This window comes from Indicator indicator, chromosome Z (genome assembly GCF_027791375.1).
Source record: "Indicator indicator isolate 239-I01 chromosome Z, UM_Iind_1.1, whole genome shotgun sequence".
NCBI lineage: Eukaryota > Metazoa > Chordata > Aves > Piciformes > Indicatoridae > Indicator > Indicator indicator.
The window spans coordinates 41439171-41465052 of NC_072053.1; the positions used below are offsets into that span (position 1 = coordinate 41439171).

General features: G+C 38.9%; 1 pseudogene; it reads left to right on the top strand.

Moving 5' to 3' along the window:
- Positions 1 to 25882, top strand: part of LOC128979359 (E3 ubiquitin-protein ligase Topors-like) — a 181637-nt pseudogene that overhangs the window by 21802 nt on the left and 133953 nt on the right.

The window sequence follows — 25882 nt, forward strand, 5'->3', positions numbered from 1 at the left end:
ATTTCTGGCACATATGCATTTTTAAGGGAACAACTGTTTTAGAACTCTCATAAATACATGAACCTACAGATTCCTATGTTCCCCCTGAAAGAAGTGATGCTGCAAATGCAGACTCCCACTTAAAAATGGAACAGAAAAGACATTTGTGTTCTTGTTAATGAAGAATGAAGCCAGTTGAGATTACTTCATCGACAAAAGCAGGTTTTCTAGAAATGTAGTTCCTAAGCCTGGATGTTTCCCAGAACCATCCTTTCTGTGTTGGGATGAAATTTACCCATGACATCAACACTTCCCAAATGTTCTTCAGACACACCAAGTAAAGTAGCTATTCTTTTTCACAGATTCACAGATTGCATCAGGTTAGAAGGGATCCTCAAAAGTCATCTCGTCCAAACCCACTGCAGTAAGAAAGAACAACTTCAACTAAATCAGGCCATCCAGGACCACATTGTTTCTGATCTTGAATGTCTTCAGGGATGGGGCTTGAACCACCTCTCTGAACAACCAGTTCCAATATTTAACCACTCTCCTTGTAAAAAACTTCCTCCTTATAACCAACTGAAATATACTCTGCTCCAGTTTAGAACCATTGTCCCTTGTTCTATTGCTACAAGCCCTTCTAAACAATCACAGTATCACAGTATATCAGAGGCTGGAAGGGACTTCAAGAAATCATCAGGTCCAACCCCCCTGCCAAAGCAGGATCACTTAGGGTAGTCTGCACAGGAATGCATCCCAGGTGGGTTTTGAAATTCTCCAGAGAAGGAGACTCCACAACCTCCCTGGGCAGCCTGTTCCAGTGCTCTGTCACCCTCACTGTAAAGAAGTTTCTCTTCATGTTGAGGTGAAATCTTCTATGTTCAAATTTGAACCCATTGTTCCTTGGCTTATCACTGTGAACCACCGAAAAGAGCCTGGCCCCCTCCGCTTGACACCCACCCCTCACATATTTATACACATTGATGAGATCCCCTCTCAGTCTTCTCTTCTCCAGACTAAATAACCCCAGGGATCTCAGTCTCTCTTTATAGGGGAGATGCTCAAATCCCCTAATCATCCTTGTGCCTCTCCATTGGATTCTCTCCAGCAGGTCTCTGTCTTTCTTGAACTGGGGAGCCCCAAACTGGATGCAGTATTCCAGGTGTGGCCTCACCAGGGCAGAGTAGAGAGGTAGAAGAACTTCCCTGGACCTGCTGGACACACCTTTCTTGATGCATCTCAGGATCCCATTGTCTCTCTTGGTCACAAAAGCACAGCCCTTCCCCAGCTCTTATGTATGTCCCTTTAGATACTGAAGTGTAGCTACAAGGTGTTTCCAGAGCCTTCTCTTCTCCAGGACGAACAGCCCCAATTCTTTCAGCCTGTCTTCATAGTAGAGGTGCTCCAGCCCTTTCATCACCTTCATGGCCCTCCTCTGGTCCTGCTTCAGCAGATCCATGACCCTCTTTTGTTTGGGGCCCCAGAGCTGGACACAGTACTCCAGAGGTCTTACCAGAATGGAGTAGAGGAGCAGAATTCTCTCTCTCATCTGCTGGTCATGCTATTTTTGATGCAGCCCAGGATGTTATTTGCCTTCTGGGCTGCAAGTCCAGCTTTTTGTCTGCCAGTGCCCCCAAGTCCTTTTCTGCAAAACTTCTCTCAGTCTCATCTCCCAGGCTCATCTCAGGCTACTGTACCGATATTGAGGATTGCTCCAGCCTAGGTGCAGGACCTTGCACTTTGCCTTATTGAACCTCATGAGATTCTGCTTAGCTGACTTTACCAGCATGTCTAGGTCTCTCTGGAGAGCATCCCATCTTTCAGCCTTATGAACTATATCACTTGTCTTAGTATCACCTGCAAACTTGCTGAGGGTGCACTCATCTCACTGTCTGTATAATTGATGAAGTTGCTGAACAGTACTGGTCCTTATACAGACGCTTGAGGGACATCACTTGTTACCCATCTCCATCTAGACCACGGGTTGACCACTACCTTTTGGATGTGACCTTCCAACTAATCAATTCCTATGCACCAAATGGTCCACCTAGCAAATCCAGATATCTCCAGTTTAGAGAGAAGGGTGTTGTGGGGGACCATGACAAAGGATTCACAAATTGCAGATGGGTGACATTTGTCAGTCTTCTCTTGTCCACTGATGCAGTTATGCCATTATAAAAAGTCACTAGGCTGGTCAGGCAGGACATGATTAAAGCCATGTTGGCTGTCTTAACTCACGTCCCTGTCCTCCATGTGCTTTAATACAGCTTCTAAGAGGATCTGTTGCATGACATTCCAAGACATAGAGGTGAGGCTGACAGGTTGGTAATTTCCAGGGTCCTTCTTTTTACCCTTTTTAAAAATGAGTGTAGTGTTTCCTGGCTTGCAGTCTCCAGGGACTTCATCTGGTTGCCAGGACTTTCAAGTGTCATGGAAAGTGGCACTGCAATTACACCGGCCAATTCCTTCAGAACTCTGGGATGCATCTCATCAGGTCCTATAGATTTATGTATGCTGAGGCTCCTCAGGTGGTCTTGAACTTCATCTTCCCTTATGGTGGGAGGGAATTTACCCCACTAGTCTGCACCTTGTGGTTAATCAACTCAGGAGGGGAACAAAGCAAGATTGTCAGTGAAGACTGAGGCAAAAAAGTTTTTGAGTACCTCAGCTTGTTCATTCTCTGTTGACACCAGCTCTCCATTCTCACTCCTCAGAGGGGGAACACTTTTCTTAAGCTTTTTTTTTTTGGTTAATATACCTCTGTAGAGGAAATATCTATTTCTCTCTTTCTTTTGTAGAATATGAATTCATCAGCCAAGGACTTTGAGAAGAATAGTAATATTTTGCTGTTATTCAGCACAAGAAAGATGCACCAGATGTCAACAGATTGGTGAAGCACATCCCAGAGGAATACTAGAAAGATTATCAAAGTGCTGGAACACTTGTCCTGTGAGGACAGACTGAGAGTGTTGGGGTTGTTTATTCTAGGATAGAGAAGGTTCTGAAGTGGTGATAGGATGAGAGGAAATAAACCAAAACAGGATAGATTTGCATTACATATTAAAAAGGAATTCTTTACTGTGAGAATGGCGAGACATTGGAATAGGTTGTCCAGAGAAGTTGTGGATGTTTCCTTCTTCAAAGTGTTTAAGACCAGGCTGGATGAGGCTTTGACTTACCTAGTGGGAAGTGTCCCTGGTCATGGTAGTGAGGCTGGAAACTTTAAGGTCCGTTGTAACCCAAGCCATTCTGAAAAACCTCTCTCCATCATCAAACACTGTTTTCATAACAAACTCAAAATATAGCCTCCTATGTGTTAGTATAAAAAGAATTAACTTTATATCAGCCAAAACTAGCACATCTGGTGACTCTACACAAGCATCTCCTGATTCTAAAACCCCATGTTCTTGGACAGATTTGACAATATTGACTAACTAGATCACAGGTTCTGTTTCAGTTTTTTCCAGAAGCACAATGCCTGCTCTGTAAAAGAAGTCTTTATTTGTCACAGAATTTGTGATGAAGATGACTTTAAGGAGTATATATTCAGACCTTTGGAAAACAGCTCTTTTGCCAGCCCTGATGGATTGAGATTTCTTTACTATAATACCCTAACATGAGAACACCATACTTCAGCTGAATTAGTCATTCTTGCTCTATCTGCTTTTAACGTAGAGGAATTAACATGCCAAATACAACTTGCATGATGAAGAAAGCTGTTCAGACTTATCTGTTATTATGGTATCTCCATATGAGGCAGATTCTCAATAACTAGACGGCAATTAATCTGTGACTGATACTGGTCAGTTCTCCTTCCATGGTAAAACTTTACAGCTGTCATGTTCTGTTTCAGAAGAAAGAGGTCCATGCAACTGTAAGTTCTCCTTCAGAGGTTTCAGCAGGTCCTTGTGAAGACCTTGCTGTAACAAGAACTGAACAGTGAATTCAGTTACAGGCTAATACTGACTTAAATGACAGTGACTATTCTTTAAACAATCATTGTTCGATATGTTAAACCATTTACCATGGTAAGAGGATATTAGAACCCAGTGAGCTGTCTTTAGGCACTGAGGAATCAGGTAGAGAAAATAAGAAGGAAAAAATGCAGAAATAGCAGCTAAACCAGTTTCACAACTGTAGTAACAATAAATCAAACAGAAGTTTTTTTGCCATATTGCTCTATATATTCAGAGAAGGCAGGCAGGTATAAAAGCAGTCAGGAAGAAAGATGACAAGAACAAATTCAAGATAAAAGATCTCTTTCTATAGGACTTGATCTGGAGCCTCTCTTCAGGAAAAGGTGCATTGTGCTTTCATTGTAATCACATACAGTGCAGAAAAGGAAAGTCCCTGAGTCCACAATGTTATCGCAGTTGAGACAGTCATGGCTGTAGCACTAGGAATAGGTATTGTGGCAAAGGTCAGCTTAGAAGGTGATCAAGAACCGGAAATTGTATACACAGGAGAAAAAGAAACAAGAGACTGTTGAGAACTTCTGGCTCCACCATGAAAGCCAGACAGCATTTCTAAGTCACGAAAGCACAACATCCAGAGAAGTAAATAGATCATGAACACATAATAGAGGTCCTAGCAAAAGAAGATAAAACGATACAGTCATGGTTATTATATGAGAGAGAACTTTCAAAGTAGATACCACAAAGGTTCTAGCTTTCATAGTCAAAACATGGCTTTATGAACCTTTATGCAGGAAGAGGACTCAGTCTAATGCTCACTATTTAAGTCTAGCTGCAAGTCCAGAATACAGTATCCAGTCTTTTACTGATAAGTCTGTATAGCTCCAGGGAGATAGGTGTAGCTCTTTCTGTGAGAGAGACTATTGTTATTATGAAAGCTGCAGGCCAAGGAGTCAATCAAGCCACAGGTCAACAGCACTCTCTGTAGTACTTATATAATTAAAAATGCAAAGCTTGTGGGAAAAAGGAAGTACAAAACACAGCACCTGGACAACTGAGTCGAGGAAGTAAAAATTACTTCAAGAAAACTCTGTCAAATCTCAATGACTGCTAGAAAATTTAAGATAGACTTTTAGTCAAGAAAGTAGCGACACAAAGTGTAAGAAAAGGATCAAAATATATTAGGGGTCCAAGCATAGAGACAGTACAGGAAGGAATAAAGATACAATGAAGCATCATGAAAAGGAAAAGCATAAGAATGCACACCAGAAAGATCACACAAGTAACCCAGCACATTCTTTTCCAGTTGTGATTTCAAATTATTGTGGTAGTGACAAGGAATTAGAAAGTATTGAATTTGGCAGCATCATTACTTGGTGTGCTTGCTTGAGGCCAGACAGATCCTCTTGCCCCGAGAGGGCCAAAAGAATGACACTCACACATAAGAGTGATGGAAAGTTTAAATGGAAAAGCAGTTGGTGAAACTACAAAAAACTACAAGCACAGTGGCAAAGAATATCCCAAAGCATACAGAGTCCCTTACATAACACCCAAAGGCCTCCCAACTCTTCCCTTCTCCCCACCTGAGGGTATATCGTAACCCTCAGGGCTCTTGCTTCCTCTCCCTCCCCCCACCCCACTGTGTCCACCTTATTGGGTTGGACACTCAGGACACTGGACATATAGCTTATGTGGCAGTAACAGGAGGCACCCAGCCTAAACTGCCACACATGTAGAAGCACAACTCTAATAAATACAAAGGAAAATAAACACAACTAAATACAAAAGACCTTGAACTGCTGGAAAGGGTTCAGAGGAGGGCCATGAAGATGACCAGAGGCCTGGAGCACCTCCCCTATAGGAACAGGCTGTGGAAATTTGGGCTGTTCAGCCTGGAGAAGAGAAGGCTCTGGGGAGACCTCATAGCAGTCTTCCAGCACCTGAAGGGGGCCTACAAGAAAGCCAGGAAGAGATGTTAAGAAATTCATTACAGTAAGGGTGGTGAGACACTGGAACAGGCTGCCCAAGGATGTCATGGATGGTGACACAGAAAGTTGAGCTTTGAGAAATGACAACTGATCCAAGTCTTATCATAATGGATACCAGTATTAACACGTCTTACACAGAAACTGTAACAAGCCATGTTCAACTCACACAAGCAGCATCTTCCAGCCAACTGTTTTCTCTCAGGACTTTCTTCCCAGAGAATCCAAGGGAACCATCATTGATACCAAGACTAACAAAGAGATTTGCTCACAGATCCTGTTGGTTTGCTTCTCCAGGAAAAAAATAATAAATTTAGAAAATAGTATTTGCACTGAATGATTCTTAAAGGAGAAGAAGATAGACCATTGTTAGCCACCAGACTGATTTTTCTCTGGAAGCTCCTGAGTTACCCAGCCAGTTTTCCTCTCTTCTGCAGAAAGGGTGGAGTCATGTGACCTGACTTTCTTAGTCTGGGACTTTCCTGCCTGAGACATCAAAATGCCTTTTCTGGGTCTAGGGAAGGTGGCATGATGGCAGATCTTGGGCCAAGTGTCTCACATCCCTCCTCTATCATAATGAGAAGCTATAAAGATCACTGCAGTCCATGCAGCACCACAGACAGCGGTGGTCTAAGAGGACAGTACTTCTCTGACAACATTGTTTAGGTACCTACTGCAGATGTTTGAGCCTGAATATCAGATGAGTTCTACTCTCCTCTAGTGCTTTCATTTATCTGAACAGTGGTTATGGAGATTCAGATGTCAAAGAAGGAGAGAAGGTGGGCATTGCTGAGATGCTTGAACAGTGGCCACCTTCAAGACACCCACCATTCCGGACCCAAGTCATTTGTGGTCATCAAAACCATATGACTAATGCAACAGGAGAAATCCTTGTGCTTTTCCATATCAGTGAACAGAAGCACTTAGCAGGGATCATTCAAAACTCAGAAAATGGACTCCTGAATTGCATTTGTGAGGCCACATCTCAAGTATTTATGTGTATCTCAAGTATATGTGTTTAGTTTTGAGCACCTCAATACGAGAGAGATATTAAGGTGCTGGAGTGAGTGCAGAGGAGGGCAATGAAGCTGGTGAAGGGCCTGGAGAATACATCATATGAAAAGCAACTGAATAAGTTCAGACTGTTTAGTTTGAAAAAGAGAAGTCTGAAAGGAGACCTCTGTAGTGTTTTGAAACACACTAATATTCCACACTATCAGAAATCATGAATTTATGACACTTTATAACAGTAGGGCATTACCATCCTGGACACAAGATTCTTGGTCACTCTCTTCTTTTCCCGGTCTCGATCGTGTGAGTACACTTTTGCTTGTTTCAGGATCCAGATGGCATTTTTCCTTTTCCTTTCTTTCTGTTTCATATATGTACCAATGTAATCTGATACTTTCATAGTGGAGGAGTAAAATACTATGTGGAAATCAACCGAGAAACTCTCTCTGTGTGGTTTTTTTTCCCCTCCCTTTTTTGTCTCTTGGTAAGAGGGGAGGGAGGATGTGGGAGGGGGAAGTGGGAACGTGCGGGAATTTTTTGCTCTTGCACTGCAAGGACACTGTGGAGAGGTTGGTCATGGTCTCTCTCACATAACTAGTGATAAAACAATAGGGAAAGCCTTCCAGCTGCAACAGGGTAAAAGTTTAGAGTGGACATTAGAAAAAAAAAAAATCACAGAAAGAGTTTATGACACCATTGATCATAGAATCACAGAATGTTAGGGTCTGTTAGTCTAACCCCCTGCCAGAGCAGGATCACCTTTACCAGATCACACAGGAACACATCCAGGTGGGTTTTGAATATCTCCAGAGAGAGAGGCTCCACAACCCACCCAGGCAGTCTGTTCCAGCGTTCCATTACCTCACAGTTCCTCATGTTCCCACGGAATTTTCTATGCTTCAACTTCCACCCATTGCCCCTCATCCAGTCATTGATCATCATCGAGAAGAGCTTAACTCCATCCCCTTGGCACTCACATATTTGTAAACATTAATGAGGTCACTCCTTAGTATCCTCTTCTCCAAGCTAAAGAGACCCATCTCCCTCAGTCTTTCCTCATAAGGAAGATGTTCCACTCCCTTAATCATTCTTATGGATCTGCACTGGACTTTTTCAGGCTGTCCCCTGTTGTCCTAATTTAGAGCACGACAGATAGCTCTATTGCTCCAAAAGGAGCAAAAGAATAACACTCACATAAATGGATTGGATGATAACGGAAAGTTTAAACGGAAAAGCAGTCCATATACTACAAAAACTACAAAGCATAGTGGTGAGCATAGCAAAGCATATAAAGTTCAAAGAAATCCCCAATCTAAACTTAACACACAACCTAACACTCCCCTTCTCCCTGCCTGGGGTTCACCAAAAACCCCAGGGCTCTTACTTCCTCCCATTGCTAGGCAGGTTTCTGGCTGGCCAGGCCTGAACTGCCCTTCTTTTTACCCTGGCATTAGGACTAAACAGGCCAGGAGGGTTTTGTGCTGTCTCTGTTAATTGTACATATTTGTAACTATTGTAAATATTGTATATTTTGTATATATTCATTGTATTCCATTGTAGATTGTAGTTTTTGCTTGTAAATACAGCTACATTTGCTTCCAAACTGAGCTAGTCTGGTGTTGTTAATGTGGGGAAGGGACTTTCAACCTACCACATTACAATAAATACATTGACGCCCAACGTGGGGCAATTAATTGATTGATCAATTCCTGCTCAGATTAGGAAGCAAAGTGAAGCTGCTTTAGATTTTGTGGCATTTGATATATTCTGTTCTGAGTGTAGTAATTTATAAATGGGCTGTTTCAGCTATGATAGGTAAGATCGGAAGATATGTAGCATGTAAGATATTTCTTTGTTTTAAATACAAGTTAAAGAGATTAGGTGATTACTGCCTTAGTTTTATTGGAGTAGGAAATTATGGTAACTCAACTGTAACTTTGCCAGCAGAAATAAATGAATTCACCATTCCTATTACAGAGATTTATTTGGGTGAGTGGGACACTAAAATAATCTATTTGCTATGCTTGAATCTGCTGTTTTTGATAGTAATAGTACATCTGCTGGTGGCACAGTACTGAGAAGGGCATGGAGCTGTTTGCTTTAGACGTAGAAGAAGACATAAGAAATCTGTGTCTAATGCAGGCAGTTTTAGTAATGAGGCAGATACAGAATCTGATTATATCATAGAAGAGGTAACGATCAAATGTAAACAGGTGAGGGTTAATGGCAGAGCAGCTCTGAATGGCAAAATGGGAACTCTGCCACGACCTAAGATGGTGATGGCCATTAACAAGGCACAGTCTCTTCTGCCCTCTGCACTTGGAATTGGATGCAGAAGCAGAGGCAGCTGCAGAGAGAAGCAGAGACAGCCTTGATACTGTGCAGAACCTCTCTGTTTCTGCCAATCCTGCTGTGAATTTAAAAGCAAAACCAGTGGATTTAATTGCTGCCTTGATTAGGAAATGCAAGGGAACTGTAGGAGGAGGTGCAGAGGCTGCAGAAAAAGGTGCAGAAGGAGGTCAGGATCCTTCTGCTGTTCAGGGACCCTCTGTTAAAAAAGGTGCTTCTGATGAGGAAGAAAAGGTTAGCCTTAAAAATCTGGCAGATTTTATGAGGCCACCCATGGACGGTGGACAGGATATGAGTCCTGGCAAATTAGGAACTAATGGAGGTGCTTCTGAACTTAAGGAAATTGCATGGAGGCTTGTAGTAGGAGCATGGGGACAGCAGGCTCAGGAAGAAGAAGAAGATGATGATGATGATGATGATGATGATAAGGGTGACATACAGTCAGCTAATGCACCCAGACAGAAAATTAGGCATGTTAGAGGAGATACTGAGCCAATCCTGAGCTGGCAGGAGAGATGTTACAACACAGGAGCTCCTGCTTTAGTGTTAGGTGACACGTCAGCATCCCAGCTTGGAACTCTCTCAAAAGATACAGGAATAGACCGGCATCTGGCCAGATGCCTTGGTAAGGTTTCTCTGTGGGCATGCCTCATACTGGCAATCCTTATGAGGCACCCCTCCAGAGATGATTTACCATGGAATCCTAAGCCTGGGAACAGGATGGATAAGGGAATTAAGTGTTTGAGAGAGTTTTGTGTGCAGGAAATAATGTATGGAGATCATAATACACTGAATCCTAATGAAATTCCTGTGGGAAAAAGCCTTGCTAAAAAGCTCATTAAGCTTGCTCCTCCTAATTATGCTACCATTCTGGCAAGCAGAAATGTGACAAGAAATTATGGTGGAGTGCCTCCTACTGTTGGCCATTTCACTGACCAAATGAGGCAATTGGAGGATAGTCTCACACATACTTCTTTGGTTTCAGCCTTTGAAACTCTGTCTGGAGAGATAAAGAATTGCATGAAAGAGGTGAAGGAGGAACGTAAAACCTCCATATCCCAATTGGAGAAGGGGGAAGATACCGATTCCTCTACTTTCAGATGGATACAAGTTTCAGCTCTTAGGAACAGACGTCCTCCAAGAGGGCCATTCCAAAATAGGTCAAACCAAAACAGACAACAGAGGCAATCACGTGGGAGTATCTGGATTAACTCCGCATGATCAGTTTGGTGAAAACATGAACAGATGGGATGGTCAACCAACTTCTGATCATTTCAGGAGATTACGGGAGCTGCAGAGTGGCAGAGCCCGAGGTAACAATACCAGAAGGGTAGCTGTTACTTCCTCAGTTTCCTAGGACAACTTTAATAGCTCCAGTAGTGATTCTAACTCTGGCACCGAATGTTGTGCCAGCTGTACATGTGGATGCAACCCCATAATTAGGGGTGCCCTGCCTTCCACCAGGGGTAGGTAAGGGATAGTGGAGATAACAGAATCTGCTAGGATGTGTACATTCAATGGCCTGGCACTTCAAAATTTCAGAAGTACAGGGCCCTGGTTGACACAGGAGCTCAGTGCACCATAATACCATCAAACTGTCAAGGGGCAGAATCTATATTCAGAGAGTCACTGGTGGATCTCAAGAGTTGTTTAAGATAGAGGTTTAACTTGGAAACAGTGGAAGAAACATACTATTGTAACAGGTCCTAATGCACCTTGTATTTTGGGAATTGACTTTCTGAGAGAAGGGCGTTTTAAAGACCCTAAGGGTTACAAATGGGCTTTTGGAATAGCAACTGTAGAAACTGATGAAGGAAAATTGAAGTTGTCTATTAGACCTGAGCTTTCACATGAATCTGCAGTTGTGGAACATCATGAGATAGAGGATGTGAAGTTGCCAGTTGCTTCTCAAACTGTGCATCACAGACAATACAGAACCAATCGTGACTCTTTGGTGCCCATTCAAAACTTGATTTGTCAGTTGGAAGGTCAGAAGGTCATCAGCAAAATTCATTCACCTTTCAACAGTCCAATCTGGCCTGTGAGAAAGCAGAATGGAGAGTGGTGTCTGACAGTTGATTTCCATGCCTTGAATGAAGTAACTCCACCCATGAGTGCAGCTGTACCAGACATGATGGAACTCCAATATGAGCTGGAATCCAAGCAGGCCAAATGGTATGCTACCATAGACATTGCTAATGCTTTCTTCTCTATTCCCATAGCAGAGGAATGCAGGCCTCAGTTTGCCTTTACCGAGAGAGAGATCCAATATACTTTTAATCATTTACCCCAATGCTGGGTCCAGAGTTCAAGCATCTGTCATGCAGTGATCCATGATGATTCGAAGAAAGGTAGAGCTCCACAACATATTCAGTTCATCAATGATATCACTGTCTGGAGTAAAACTGCTGAAGAAGTCCTCAAGAAAGTTAACAAAATCATTGATATTCTCTTGAAAGCTGGTTTTGCTATCAAGCGAGACAAGGTGGAAGGACCTGCCAGAGCAATTCAGTTTCTGGGAGTGTAGTGGCAAGACGGTCGCCCAGCACATCCCAATGGATGTGATAAACAGAGTCTCCACCATGGCAAATCCCATCAATAAGAAAGAAACTACATTTCTTGAGTGTAGGGGGATGCTGGAGAGAGCACATTCCTGGATACAGTCAGATGTGAAACCTTTTTATGATGTGACTCAGAAGAGAAAGAGTTTCCAGTGGGGTCCTGGGCAACAAGCAGCCTTTGACCAGATAAAGCGAGATATATAAAATAATATAAACCAAAACTTTTTTGTTGTGTGGGCTCTCATAGACAAATATTTAAGCTGTTCAAGTTAGAAATATGTACTGACCTTTGTATTTATAATTACAATTTCATTTTTTAACTAGAAAATATTTTCACCACTCAATAATCTGTCCTCCAAGCTGTTTAACATGTTAGTTATCTCTGTTTTCAATGAAGTACATAATTGTTTACCTATAAGTTTGAGTTTTCATTCCAACAAAGAGTTTGAAAAACTGGGATGTTGAAAGGAAAATTAATGTTAGTCAGAAGGCCACACAAGTGTGGAAAATGTATGCCATGAATGAGTTGCTTACTTTACCTTACAGAACCAAAAATAAATTCCCTGTTGGTTCTTTGCTTATTCTCCTTCTAGGAGCAGAAAATAGAGAATATGCTTAATTCATAACATCGCAACCTGCAACTTCAATAAATGGCAACTATTTCTAGCTTACTGAAGGCTTTGATACTCACAGTTTTGCCATGTTAGCAGTTTATCAAATAATTGTACTAACACTAGTCTCATGAAGAAAAAGTTGGTTTGTAATTTAAAGGCTTTTCAAAAACAATTGTTTTTCCTTCCTCCTGCTCACCTCCACTCCCTCCTCTCAGTAACTTAGTGGGGGCTTTAAGAGTTAGCAAGGAGCCAAATGTCATTTTGCCATTAAACTACAACTATTTTTAACAGATCATATTTTGATACTTTTTGTTTGTCTGTTGTTGTTGCACTTTCCCCCTTTAAAATAGTGTGAAAGACATCCATACTGTAAAAATATTTTAATGTATTCAATCCAAAAGATTCCAAAATGCATTTTGGAGTATTTTGATATTACAATACCAAGACTGTCACAAGAACAAAGAGTTTTGTTTTGTGATATTTCTGTTCTCATTGTTCTGAGAGTGTCATGAAGATGAATTCTACAGAGTTTCCTGCTTTATTTTTGCAGCCTTTGTTATGAATATGGTCTGATTTTGTGCCAACCTTTGCCACTAGAATGAGAATCAGAATACATTATGAAAACTAAAATGTAATAAGCATTGTAATTCTGTAATAGCTTATTTTTGTGACAAAGAGATCACTAGGAAAGAATGGCACAAAATTAATCAATTATAGCGACAGTCTCTGATTGTAATAAGAATAGAAAGTGGCACTACGTATTGTGCATTTACATAACAGAGGAATGGTTTAAAATTAACTCATTCATATCTGGACATTCACCTCTTATCTTGGAAAATCAGAATTGTTGATTAATATGGACCACAGATAGAGAATATAACCTGACATTTAAAAAAAAATAATTTCATATTCTCATTCATAATCTCATATTCTCATTCATAATCTCATATTCTCATAATCTATTTCTTACTATATATATATATGTATTATCTGGTTTTCTCACTGAAAGAGAAAAGTCTCACTATCATCTCCTAGCATCCTCCTACTTTTTTGATTCTTTTACCTTACATTTTTAGTTGTTGGGTTTCTTTGTTTGATTTGTATTGTTTTGTTTTTTTCTCAGATTATTTTATCTTTTGTTTATTCTAATTAAAATAAATATATCAAAAAGTTAATATTTTCAGTGATATCAGAAAACAACAAAAGTATAGGTATTTAGAAAAGTCCTCTGTCTGGTTATTTGCTCTTTTTACTTTTCCCACTTATGAAATAGAATTATCAAACTCTAGCAAGTGGCCAAGCATACAGGTCAAGAGCTGAAGCCTCATGATAGATTAAGTTGGTTAGATACCCCATGTAGGCAGATTTATTTGATATAAAACTAACATACCCTTCACAACTCAATGGGAGATCTAGTAAACCTACTTCAACTGGAGACAGTAAAGGACAGAGCCCAGCAAGGGATGTGAAGAATAACAAGAAGGGTTTCTATTGGTATGTCAACCTGAAAAGGAAAGTTAAACAAAATGTACCAGCCCCTGAAGAGCAAGAATGGCAAGTTACTGACAAAAGATGAGGAAAACGTTGAGGTTCTCAGCAACTTTTCTTTTGTCTTGAATTTCATTGGCAACCTCTCTCCTCACATCTCCTGTCTTGAAGAACCATGAGATGAGGACCATGAGAACAAAGCCACTCCCACTGTAAATGATGACAAGGTTTGTGACTACCTGAGGAACCCAAACATACACAAGTTTATGGCACTTGACTAGATGGATCCCTAAGTCCCAAGGGAATTGGATGATATAGCTGCAATTGAAAAGCCCTGGCAGTCAGGTGAAGTCCTTAGTGACTGAAAGAAGGAAAATATTAAGCATATTTTAAAGGGTAGAAAAGATGACCCTCAAAATGACTCACCTGTCAGCCTCCCCTCTATGCCTGGGAAGATCATGGAACAGATCCTCCTAGAAGCTATACTAAAGCACATGGAGGACATAGAGGTGATTTAAGACAGACAGCATGGTTTCACCAAGGACAAGTTCTGCCTGATTAACCTTGTGGCTTTCTACAATGGAGTGACTATACCAGTGGACAAGACAAGTGCAATGGGCATTATTTATCTGGACTTCTGCAAGGCCTTTGACATAGTTGCCCCAAAACATCCTTCTCTACATTGGAGAGATATGGATTAGATGGATGGACTGTTTGGTGAACAATGAATGGATTGCATGGTCACATCCAGAAAGTAGTGGTCAATGGCTAAATGTCTAGGTTTAGATTATACACAAATGGCGTTCTTCAGGGGAACAAGTGTTGTTTAGTATCATTATCAATGACATAGACGGTAGAATCAAATGCACCCTCAGCAAATTTGCATGTAAAACCAAGCTGAATAGTGGGGTCAATATGCCTGAGTGATGAGATGTCATTCAGAGGGACCTGGACAACCTTGAGAAGTGGGCCCACGTGATCCTCATGAGGTCAATAAGGCCAAATGCAAAGTCCTGCACCCAGGTGAAGACAGTCCTTGTTATCAGTACAGGCTGTGGGGTGATGTGATAGAGAGCAGCCCTGCAGAAAAAGGACTTAGGGTACTGGTGGACAAAAAGATGGATATGATCTAACTATGCACATTTTAAAACCAGAATCATAGAATGGTTTGGGTTAGAAGGGACCTTAAAGATCATTTGGTTTCAACTTCTCTGCCATGTGCAGGGACACCTTCCATTTGACCAGGTTACTCAAGGCCCCATCCAACTTAGCCTTGAACACTTCCAGGGAGGGGGCACCCACAGCTTCCCTGGGCAACCTGTTCCTGTGTCTCACCACCCTCACTGTAAAGCTATCCAGTCTAAATCTACCCTCTTCCAGCTTAAAGCTATTCCCCCTTGTCCTATCACTACAAGCCCTTGTAAAAATTCCCTCCCCAGCTTTTCTGAAGGTCCCCTTCGTGTATTGGAAGACCAATCACATTCTGGACTGGTTTAAAAAAAGCATGGCCAGCAGATTGAGAGAGATGATTCTGCCAACCTGGACTATTGAGACCTCACCTGGAGTACTGTGTTCATCTCTGGGGCCCTCAATGCAAGAGGGACATGGTCCTGAGGAGCAGGTGTCCACGAGGCCCATGACAATGTTCAAACAGCTGGACCATCCCTCCTATGAAGACAAAGTTAGAGAGTTGGGTTTGTTCAGCTTGGACAAGAAAAGGCTCTGCAGGAGACATTGTAGTGGCCTTCCAATACCTGAAGGGTACCTGCAAGAAAGCTGGAGAGGGACTGTTTACAAAGGCATGTAGCAATAGGACAAGGGGCAGTGGTGTTAAACTAGAGCAGGGTAGATTTAGATAAAACATTAGGAAGAAGTTCTTTAAGGATGGTGGAACCCTAGAACAGGTCATCCAAACATCTGGTGGAGGCCCCATCCATGCAGATATTCAAGGTCATGCTTGATGGCAAGCTGAGAAACCTGATCTATTTGGGAATGTCCTTGATTACTGCAGGGGGCTTGAACTAGATGATATTTAAAGGTGCTTTCTAACCCAATGCATTCTATGATTCTATTTAGCATTTGCAAAATAAAATAAACAAGATGGATGAGCAGATTTGATTCAAGTCAGCATTCTTTTAACATCATTGTAACACAATTTCTCTCCTACTACTGAATTCTTTATAACACAGTTTCATGGAATTGAAGATGGGATCTGATACACAACTAGTCCTCTTTATGGATAAATATGGTTTTCAATTTATTGCACTGGTCCTTTTTCTCCTCATTAGAATTGTTTTACTAATGAGCAAATTATAAGTAGACTTCTAATACAATAAATCCTTCTTAACCATTAGGAAATATAGTCCTTCCCCGCTTCCTGCCAAAGTTCACCAAATATATACACAACTAAAGACACAATATGGCTCACAGAAATGCTGAATCACATGGATATGGGCATAAGATTATGTTTGGGTCATTTTTTATTAATAATTTTGAATGAAGATATTAATTTTACTGATGATAAACTCCTCTTTACTATGTGACATTAAAAATATACTAAACATGATCAGTTATAGATTATACACAGTTGCCATAAAATCATCAAAACAAATCTGAATTTTACTTATTTTAACAAATGTATTTACCATGCAATTTTCATGTTATTGTTGTTGCTAAATCTATTTTAAACAGACAGATTTTAATTCTAGTAACAGTGGCTGTGAAACAAAATTTTCAATCAGTGAAAGATTGGAATGAAACAGAAAATGGATCAGACAAGAACATCTTGGAGGTTGAAAATATTTTGATCGAATGATATCCAGCCAAACTGGTAGAATAGCAGGAAAAAAAAAATCACAAAAAATTCACATCGCAAATGCAAGTGTTTCTTTTTCTGTAATTTTTTTTTGTTTCCTTCCATTTTCTTTTGCTACTTTTTTTTAAAGAAATTAAAATGCAATTTGCTGTGTAGAACTACGTATGTACTGTTGCTTTGTGTGTGAGCACTATATATGCACTGTTGCCTTGTGTGTGATCCCAGGATAGTTAATTAGATTCTTAAGAATCTACAGAGCTAACCACTTGATCTTAATTTGCCCATGGGAAATAGTATGCTAAATAATAATATCATCTGATTAAGTCTACTCAGGCAAAACATGAGCTTGCTGGCCGTAACATTCCAAATTAACATCCCAAAACAAAATTAAAATTCAGTGTGGTTATTTCAGATTATGATAACGTGCTCATGGCATTTAGATCACTCAAGCATAATATGGTATCCTGATCACAAAAGTAAACTACTTGTCAAAACTTGTATTAAATTTGAGATAAGATGGTTTTCACTGTCTTTGGCATTTTTCACTCTTTCAAAACACATTCAAGAAAACATAAAAATGCTACAGTAATAGAAAATATACATTTGAAGAATGTCTTGCAGTTCATTTATTGGACCTGAGAGCTCTCACTGACACATTAGGAGTTTGCAGAGTTATGTTAATGCCTTGCTAATATGATTCATAGGATTTTAAAATTTTGTGCAGTGAGGAATTGTGACAGTTTTAGGCTGGTGCCTAAGAAAATTTTCCACAGATTGAGTAGAAAGGTGGTAGAATGTAAATAAATTATCTTTTCATGGAAAAGGAAAATAATGGTAAGGTCTAAATAATCACATTGGTCTGATATCTAACAAAGTTAGTTGTATAAACTCTTTCTCTCTTTTTTCAGCTTCTTCGCTCTAGATGATACTAGCTGGTTGCTTCTGACCTTGTCTGTGTTTGTTTGTTTTGGATAAGTGCTAACAAGCTACTCTCTCGATCCTATTTCTCTCTCTTTCACCTTGTATAGGATAGGGGAAGAGAGCAGGGAGGGGGAAGCTGTTGGTAACCCTCTGGTTTTGTCCAGGGGAGTTCTTGTGTTGTTTATAAATGACAAATACATGCAAATATTGTGTATTTTGTATATATTCATTGTATTCCCTATTTCTAGATTGTGGTGTGCTTCTAAATATTGCTTCATTTGCTTCTGCTGAACTAGTGTGGCAAGTTTATTTTGGGGAGTAATTTCAACCCACCACAGGAATGGTTCACATATTTTGGATTCATGTTTCAGACTTGCACAACATCCTCTGTTTTTTCCCTACTAACATTGCTAGGAGAAATTTATGCCACTCTTGATGTTTGGATTTCACACTCTGGAATGCTAATAAAGAACTCATATTTACTCCCCCAGAAATCCTGACTAAATTCCTCCCTCAGGGGTGAGGTACATTTATGTGTCCAATTCTACAGCAATGAAGCTAGGGCTTGGCAAATATCCATTGCTAATCAGCAACTCAGAAAGCTCCTTTAAGGTTGACTTCAACAAAAATGTGCATGGTATTAGGCTGTTTTCTTAAATACATTCTGGGATTTAAAGTGGATTTTTCACTGAAAAAAAACCAAAACAAAACCAAAAATGAAACACAATAACAGACAATTGTTATAATATGGGAAATTGCATAATAATTTTTGGGAATATGAAGATCTCCCTTCAGACATTTAAAAAATTGTTTCACAATTGTAAAGAATCTGAGTAGGCAAAAGAAGTTGTCAATTCCCTCATATGTATCTGAAAAAAAAGGATTGTTGAAGCTTCTTAATTAATGTATTTTGCAGAAACTAGGACTTAGGAGCAGAGGGAAGAAACACAGAATATGGAGAAAGTTAACTACTGATCACTGAATAGCCTGGGAATGTTTTAACTTTGCTGTACTCTAAATATAAATATAAAACCCCAAATGTTGAAACATTCCTGTTGGTGGCTGATGAGTAGGGTACTCAGGACTGAAGAACGTGTGTAATGTAATAAGCTTATTTGATTTGCATAGGACAAGTTCCATGCTGAAATACTGTAATTTGGTAGATGAACACATTAAGAGTTTACTAAATTATTCAGTGTAAGTTTGTTTCTTTCTTAATTGTGGAGGCATGATGGAAGGACAGTAGAGAGTCTGACAATAAGAGTAATAGTCTGAGATCATTAATTAAACAAATACACTTTTTTCTTAATCTTGTATCTCTCTTTATCATAATGAAACTGTTTTTATTTTGTTTTGTTTTGTTTTTAAATAGGACTCTTTGACAGTGTGACAAGAAGAGCTGCAGTCCAGCTCATAACCCTGTGTTTTACCAATTTCTTATACAGTCTAAGGACAACTAACACTGGGAAATCCAGGCTGGAAACACTTCCCACATCAGAACTGTGCTTGTCCAAGAGACATTACCTGAGAAAGGAGGTTTCTTTCATCACCAATGTGCTGAGCAGACAAAAGAGAAGAAACTGAAAGATCACATCCCAGGAACCTTTTTACTACCTTTGTCAGCACACTTGCCATCAATTATCATCACCATTTCCAAATGGTAAATAGGACTGCTCCCAAAACACATGATGCTAGAAACAAGTCTTGTATAGCTTGCTTAAATGCTAAAGTATGGGAAATGGAAGAATTCACTTCTGAGAACTGATTTCTTTATTATTTTGCTGATTTTTGGAGAGGAGGATGTCAACAGAGTGTCTAGGAGTGAACAGAGAGAGAACTGAGCTATTCAAGTTGAATTACCAAGAGACTAAGCCCTAAAGTTCCCCAAAGTCAAAAAAACAAAACCAGAGACAACAAAAACAGGCATAAACAACCAAACAACCAAATAACAAAAAATCCAGAATTTTTACTGCAGTTCAATTCTCTTGTGAACCCTCTCAGGAAGAAAGTCAGATTTTGTTTCTCTTCTTTTTCTTCTTTCTTTTTTTAAAAAACATTTCTTTTTCATAATGACATTTGTAATTCAGAGGTCACTTTTCCTGTTGGAAAAGTGAGCTTCTAATTAAAGTATTACAAGAGCTCCAATAAAACAGTCATAAAAGAAACAGAGGAGAGAAATGAGGAAAGATCAAGTGTGGCATACAGAGCATAGGAGAAGGTAGCAAGAGAGATGGATGAAATGAGAAGAAAAATCTGAAGAAATTTGAACAAATAATTACAGAAACCTATTTGTGGTCCTACATAAATCTAGATGGTCAGATAATACACTATAAATAGCTCTACACAAGGAATGGAGACACACCCATTTTTTACCCTAATAGTGTAGAAAAAAGAGGCAAAAACGAGAATATAACTGGTAAGGAAATTTGAAAGCAAATGGACTTGCAGCAGTGACAGTTTTAGTCTTTAAACAGGGAAGATTTTTGTGGCATTAAGCCTTGGCAATCAGCCAAAGTTCCACTCAGATGTTTACTTAGTCCCCCTCCTCTGCAGAATGAAGGAAGAAAACAAAATGAAAAAAAAAAATCATAAATCAAAGAAAAGGCAAAGAGATGACTTAGCAATTAATATTGTGGACAAAACAGACTTGATTTGGAGAAAGTGAATTTAATTTATCCTCATTAAAATTGATCCAAGAAGTGAGAAATAAAAACAAATGTTAAAACAACACCTTTTCCCTCCTCTTCCAAGCTCAATGTCACTCTTCACTCTTGACTGCTCTGGTTGCCCCAGACAATTTGTGAAGGGTGGGGAGCAGTGGTAAGGACAGATGTCCTGCAGCTTCCTGTTTGCTCTTTTCCTCTGCCCTGCTGTATGCTTCTATTCACAGGATGCAAGGAAATCTCTGTTCTATAAAATGGGCACCTTCCCCTCTTTCTCTGTTCTTGGCATTTACTGTCATGTTTCCCACTATTTTTCTGTCTTTTGACCATTGAGCATCTGTGCCATTTCTTAAACATGTTTTTGCTAAAGCATTAAGATCTTTTCAGAGGGTGGTACTGAGTTCATTAGAAATGGTTGGAATCAGTGGTGTCCAGCACACAACAACCTCCAGACTCTTTTCACAGAGTTAACTCCTGTAGCACCCAATTCCAGCATCCGGGCAATTGCATGGCATGTACAGCTGCTCCTTATAGAGTGATGTGGAGTTTTCAAGAAGCCCTGCTGAAAGAGAAGTTGCTTAACAACTGCAGAAGGCAGATCCATTCCAGATGGATGTTGACAAGGTTCAGGCTATCACCTGCTTCCAGCTGTAATTTGTAGGGTTCAAGAAGCAACTGCCCATGTGAAGTAAGAAAAAAACCAATGCAAACCTACTAGCACTCTGCATGGTCTCCTTTTAAACGTGTAATTCAGACGCCTAAAGCAGTGAATAGCTTATGCTGCTGAATTATAGTCTTTTTTCAGCTGAATTTATTTCTCATCAATTCTAAGTCACCAAAATGGCAGAGTTCTGGTGGATTCTTTGTTTGTTTGTTTGTTTTTTAATATATTTTGGTTATTTGGTAGAGTTTTTTAATCTGGTTTTAGCAAATCTTTTTATGGTTTCCTGGCTAAGTACACCTTGAAATATCATGACAATAATTATTGCTAAAAAATAAGCAGTGCTGTATAGGTTAAGCATGTGCAAACGATTTCTAACAATCATTGATACCTCTAGGAGTTTAAGACAACTATTATACAGCCCTGGAAGAGTTACATTTTGCAGTTTTCCCTCTGGTAACATAAATATTGTTTTATTTGTTTGCTTGATTTCTTGTTGTTTTTTTTTTTCTTATTTGTTTTGTTTTTAAGGGAACTGCCAAGTTACTATGTTTGAAAATAGCTATGATTTTATATTAGCAGCTATAAAAATGATATGAAGGGAAAATGAATTCTGAAGAAGACACATAATTTTAGCATTCTTGTGGAACTGAAAAGCTATTCTCGAGGTCTTTAAAAATGCACAGAAAAGTGCTTACATATAGACAAATGTCGTCATGAATGTAGGGTCCATTTGTTTGGGGTTTTGTGACTTTGGATAAATCAGTTGTGCAAGAAAACTGCTAATCCAAAGGATTAAAAGAAAAAAAAAAATCACTGCAAATCTGGGACAGGAATTAGGTTTTATGCATGACTATTTGACTTAAAATAACAAAATCAATGATTACCAGCAAAGTATTGTAAAGAGCACACTCAGTTCTGAACATTAACTTGTCTCTTTTATTATTTTTTCCCTCTTCATTTATTTTAATTCTCTAGGATGTAAAGGCTTTCTAGTTTCAACTCAAAACTATAGATATGTTTGTACTGTAATTCTCCACGCTTTGCAAGATGTGCCTTTCATGTAAATGTTTTATAGAAGGAAAATTAGCTTTGAAAAGACTCCATATGAATACGTTGTATGTACCAAAATTCAACATTTGGTATTGATCCAAATTTTTCATTATCCATCTGCATGTTCAGAATTGAGAATCAATGACCAACTGCTTTCTATATGTGGACTTTTACCGCCAAAATGATATCAAACCTATTGGAAACATCTGAGAACAGGCATTGAGCTCTCCTCCATCTGCAGGGGGGGAGGGAGGGGCAGAGAGGATGTGTTGAATTTATAACTTTAGGTTGATCAAAAGTGTTGAATTTTTAAATTTTTTTCCTGTGTCTGTGTAGATATGTGGGTATATATAAACATACCTTTGCTCTCCTAATGCTTTAAAGAAATGTTATTTCTCTAAGAGAAGAATTAACTTCCTTTAGGGAATGTGTGTAAACCATGTAACATATTCATAACTAAGTGCTTCATTCTGCTTCTGATTAATATTTTATAGATTGCATATTTAACATATTTTTACATATTTCCTGTACAGCTTGTCAGAATATTTCTTTGGTTAAAGTCAGGTATTAGCAAAAGAGATTTCAGTCCTAGGAATTCCTGTCTCTCAGTAACGGAAGTTGATTTAGGTCTATACATTTAAGAAAAAAAATAAATCTCCTAGTTCATTTTTTTCCCCTTAAAAATAACTGCCACACTGCCACCTTACGGCTGAAATAGATCTTAACAGTAAAAACATGTCTCCACGGAGCTTGTGTATTGATACTTCAGCGTTTTATGTGCTTTCCATTGTGTAACGAACGATTTAAACTTTAACCCTTCGTAAGAAGCATCTTAACCTTCAGTTTAACTGAAACATCGTTTTCTGACTGGCTTTGTCTCTCAAATTGTGAAAAATAATGGTTGGAACTGATTTGTTTTTTTTCCAACCAAAATGATTCTAACACAGTGCAAGGCAGCACAGACGGGAGATGTAACAGTCAGTGGGCAACATCTAATCTCATTTTTACAATGATGTGAAACTGAATGAAAGTCTTTGATTAGCATCTGCTTTCCTGACATGGTTCAAGCCTATGCTATACATTATGTGAATGATAAAAAAAACTAGAAAGAAACTAAATCCATTGAATGTGGTTTTTTTTCCTTCTTGTCAGTTCATCTGTGTAGCAGTTTAAGAAATGAAATTATGGCACACAGTGAAGAATTGCATGCGTAAACAAAAAAACATTATTTCAATTAAATTAAATGCAAAGGCAAAGATGACCCAATGTACTCTCTCACAGAATATGTGGTTCCAAATGCATTAAAATTTCTCACGTGCACAAAATATCTTGAAGTAAAATTATTAATCATTCTCCTTATTAAAAAAAAAAAAATTGTAACAATGCCTGCTAAAACAATATCAGCATCCCTAATTATATCAACTTTTTTGTTCTTTGAATCTTCCAAAGAGATATCTTGCAAATACTTTTTCAGGAATAAAAGGACCTGTACAGAAAGAGCAAGAATTAACAAGTCGCAGAATCAGGCACTGAACAAACCTAGTGCTATTCAGAAGTATTTTCCAGCATAAAAGATGTTTGATAAAAAAACACTTAAGCATTGCCTTTTTATTTATTTTGTAGTTGTTCTTATTATGTTGAAAATTTATTTTTGTTAGAGCTGATGAAAATAGAATCCAAGAGCATGTATTTCTCATGCGCTGTAGCACTACAACTACGCGTCCTGTCCCCATCTTATTTTAAAAGCATGTTTGATCATTGATTCAGTATAACTGAACTAAAGACTTCATCCTATTGTTAAGGTGACTGAAAATCTCTGTATTTAGTATCATACGTGACTTTTAAGAATTAGCGATCTGAAATTCACTGTCAGTCAGTATTCTCCAACATTTGCTTAACTCGTGTTCTCTTAGAAGCATCTGTGCCAGCAACTGCATTTGCTGAAACAGTGTGGAATAAAAAAAAAAAAAAAAATAAAAAAGGTGTTTCATAGACTTATGATAATGCAGTGGTTTGGTTTGTGGTATTGTTTTGTTTTATTTTTCTTCAGTATTGATCTAGATGCGGTTGGAAGTGTATGAGCATGCAGAAAAATGCCAGTAGCAAAACCAGCCTTTTTCCCCTGATAATTATTAAAAAAAAAAAAAAAAGGAAGATAAAACAGCTGCAGAGTATAATTTGAAAATAAAAGATGTGATTCTTTATGAGGAAAGTTGGTTCAAAAGGGTGGAAAGAAAGATAAAATGTCCTGCAAGCAAATCTGTACTAGACAAAACAGAACAAATACAACTCAATGAGAGAAAATTTCACTGGCAACAAAATTACTCTTATGGTACTCCGGTCTGATAGATAGAATAGAGGGAGCCTAGCTGAGATGTGCTATAAACTACATGTATAGAGATAGAAAATTCATTCACATGAATTATGCCGGGAATACTTAAATCAAATTATTATTATTATTTTCTAAAAGGGAATTATGAATGTATTTTCTACCATAAGACTGCCTAAACTGCATGTAAAGCATAATTCTTCTTCAGCACTGAATAATCTATTGTTTATATTGTGAAGACATGGACTATTATTGCTTTGTTTGCACAATACTAGAAACAATATGTAGCACAACTATTTAATTCTAGAAAAGGCAATTAAACTAATCAATCAAACTGTCTCTTTTTGTGATGAGTTCCATTGAAATGATAATTTGAGCATTTATTTTGATTTTCACATTTTTCGTGACACGAGATTACATTTGTATAACTGGAAGAAAATTCAGTTAATGAACTAAATCTTTAAAGAAGATTTGGTAGAAAACATTCCATGACAAAACCCAGCGTACTATATTTGTGCTTCAAGCTCAAACAGCACCAAGGATGAGATTTTCCAACATTCCACCTCCCTCGTCCCCTCCGTGCCCCCATCTTCCAGCAATAGGTTTGGGGGTGGGCAACATCTTGAGTGGGGACACATCAGGGCAAGCTGACCCAAACTCACCAAGGGGAATTCCATACCATATAAAGTCAGGTCAGATTATAAAAGCTAAGGGAAAGAAGGAAGAGTGGGAGCATTCATAAGAAGTTTGTCCTCTGGAGCAACTGCTTCCCTGGAAGCAGACAGACAACATCTGCTAATGGGATGTAGAGAATAATATTTTTGTTTGCCTTTGCTCCTGAATGTGGCCTTTGTTTTTGCTTTTGCTTTATTAAACTGCTCTTATCTTGACCCCGAGGTCCCTTGTTATATTTTCTCCCTGCCCTCTCTATCTAAGAAGAAGACTGACAGAGTGGCATTGGTGGGCATCCTTCCCGCATCCAGGGCCAAACATCCACAACTGGGAAAAAAATAATCACAGACGTTTCAATGAAAGAATATTTATCACTTCAGGAAATTTGACATAATAGATGGAAACTGATTCTTTGAAGCATATGCAGAAATGCATGCACAATTTCCCATGCAGTAAAACACCTCTAAGTCTTCAGTGTATCACTACAGATTTTAAGACATCATGAATGAAAAGGAGTGGTAATTTTCTACTTGCCATGTGAAATTCCAACAGTCCTTCAAATCACACACCAGAAGTTTTAGGTCAGATACTCAGAAAACAAATTAAATCTGCTCCATCTCCCTCTTTAACACAGAAAAACAGAGTATTGTTTAGCTGTTATAGTGTATAAAGAGTTTATAAAATAATGCGGTCAGCTTTCCACTTAACAGTCATGGATCTCAAGACTAAAGGAACATATAGAATGATGTGACTAATAGGGAAGTTCAGATAAATAGTAAAGGAAGTACTCTTATATTCAGAGTATATATATGGAACTTGGGAAAATTTTGGTGTGGTTTGCCTGCAGCACATTGGAACACACAGCAA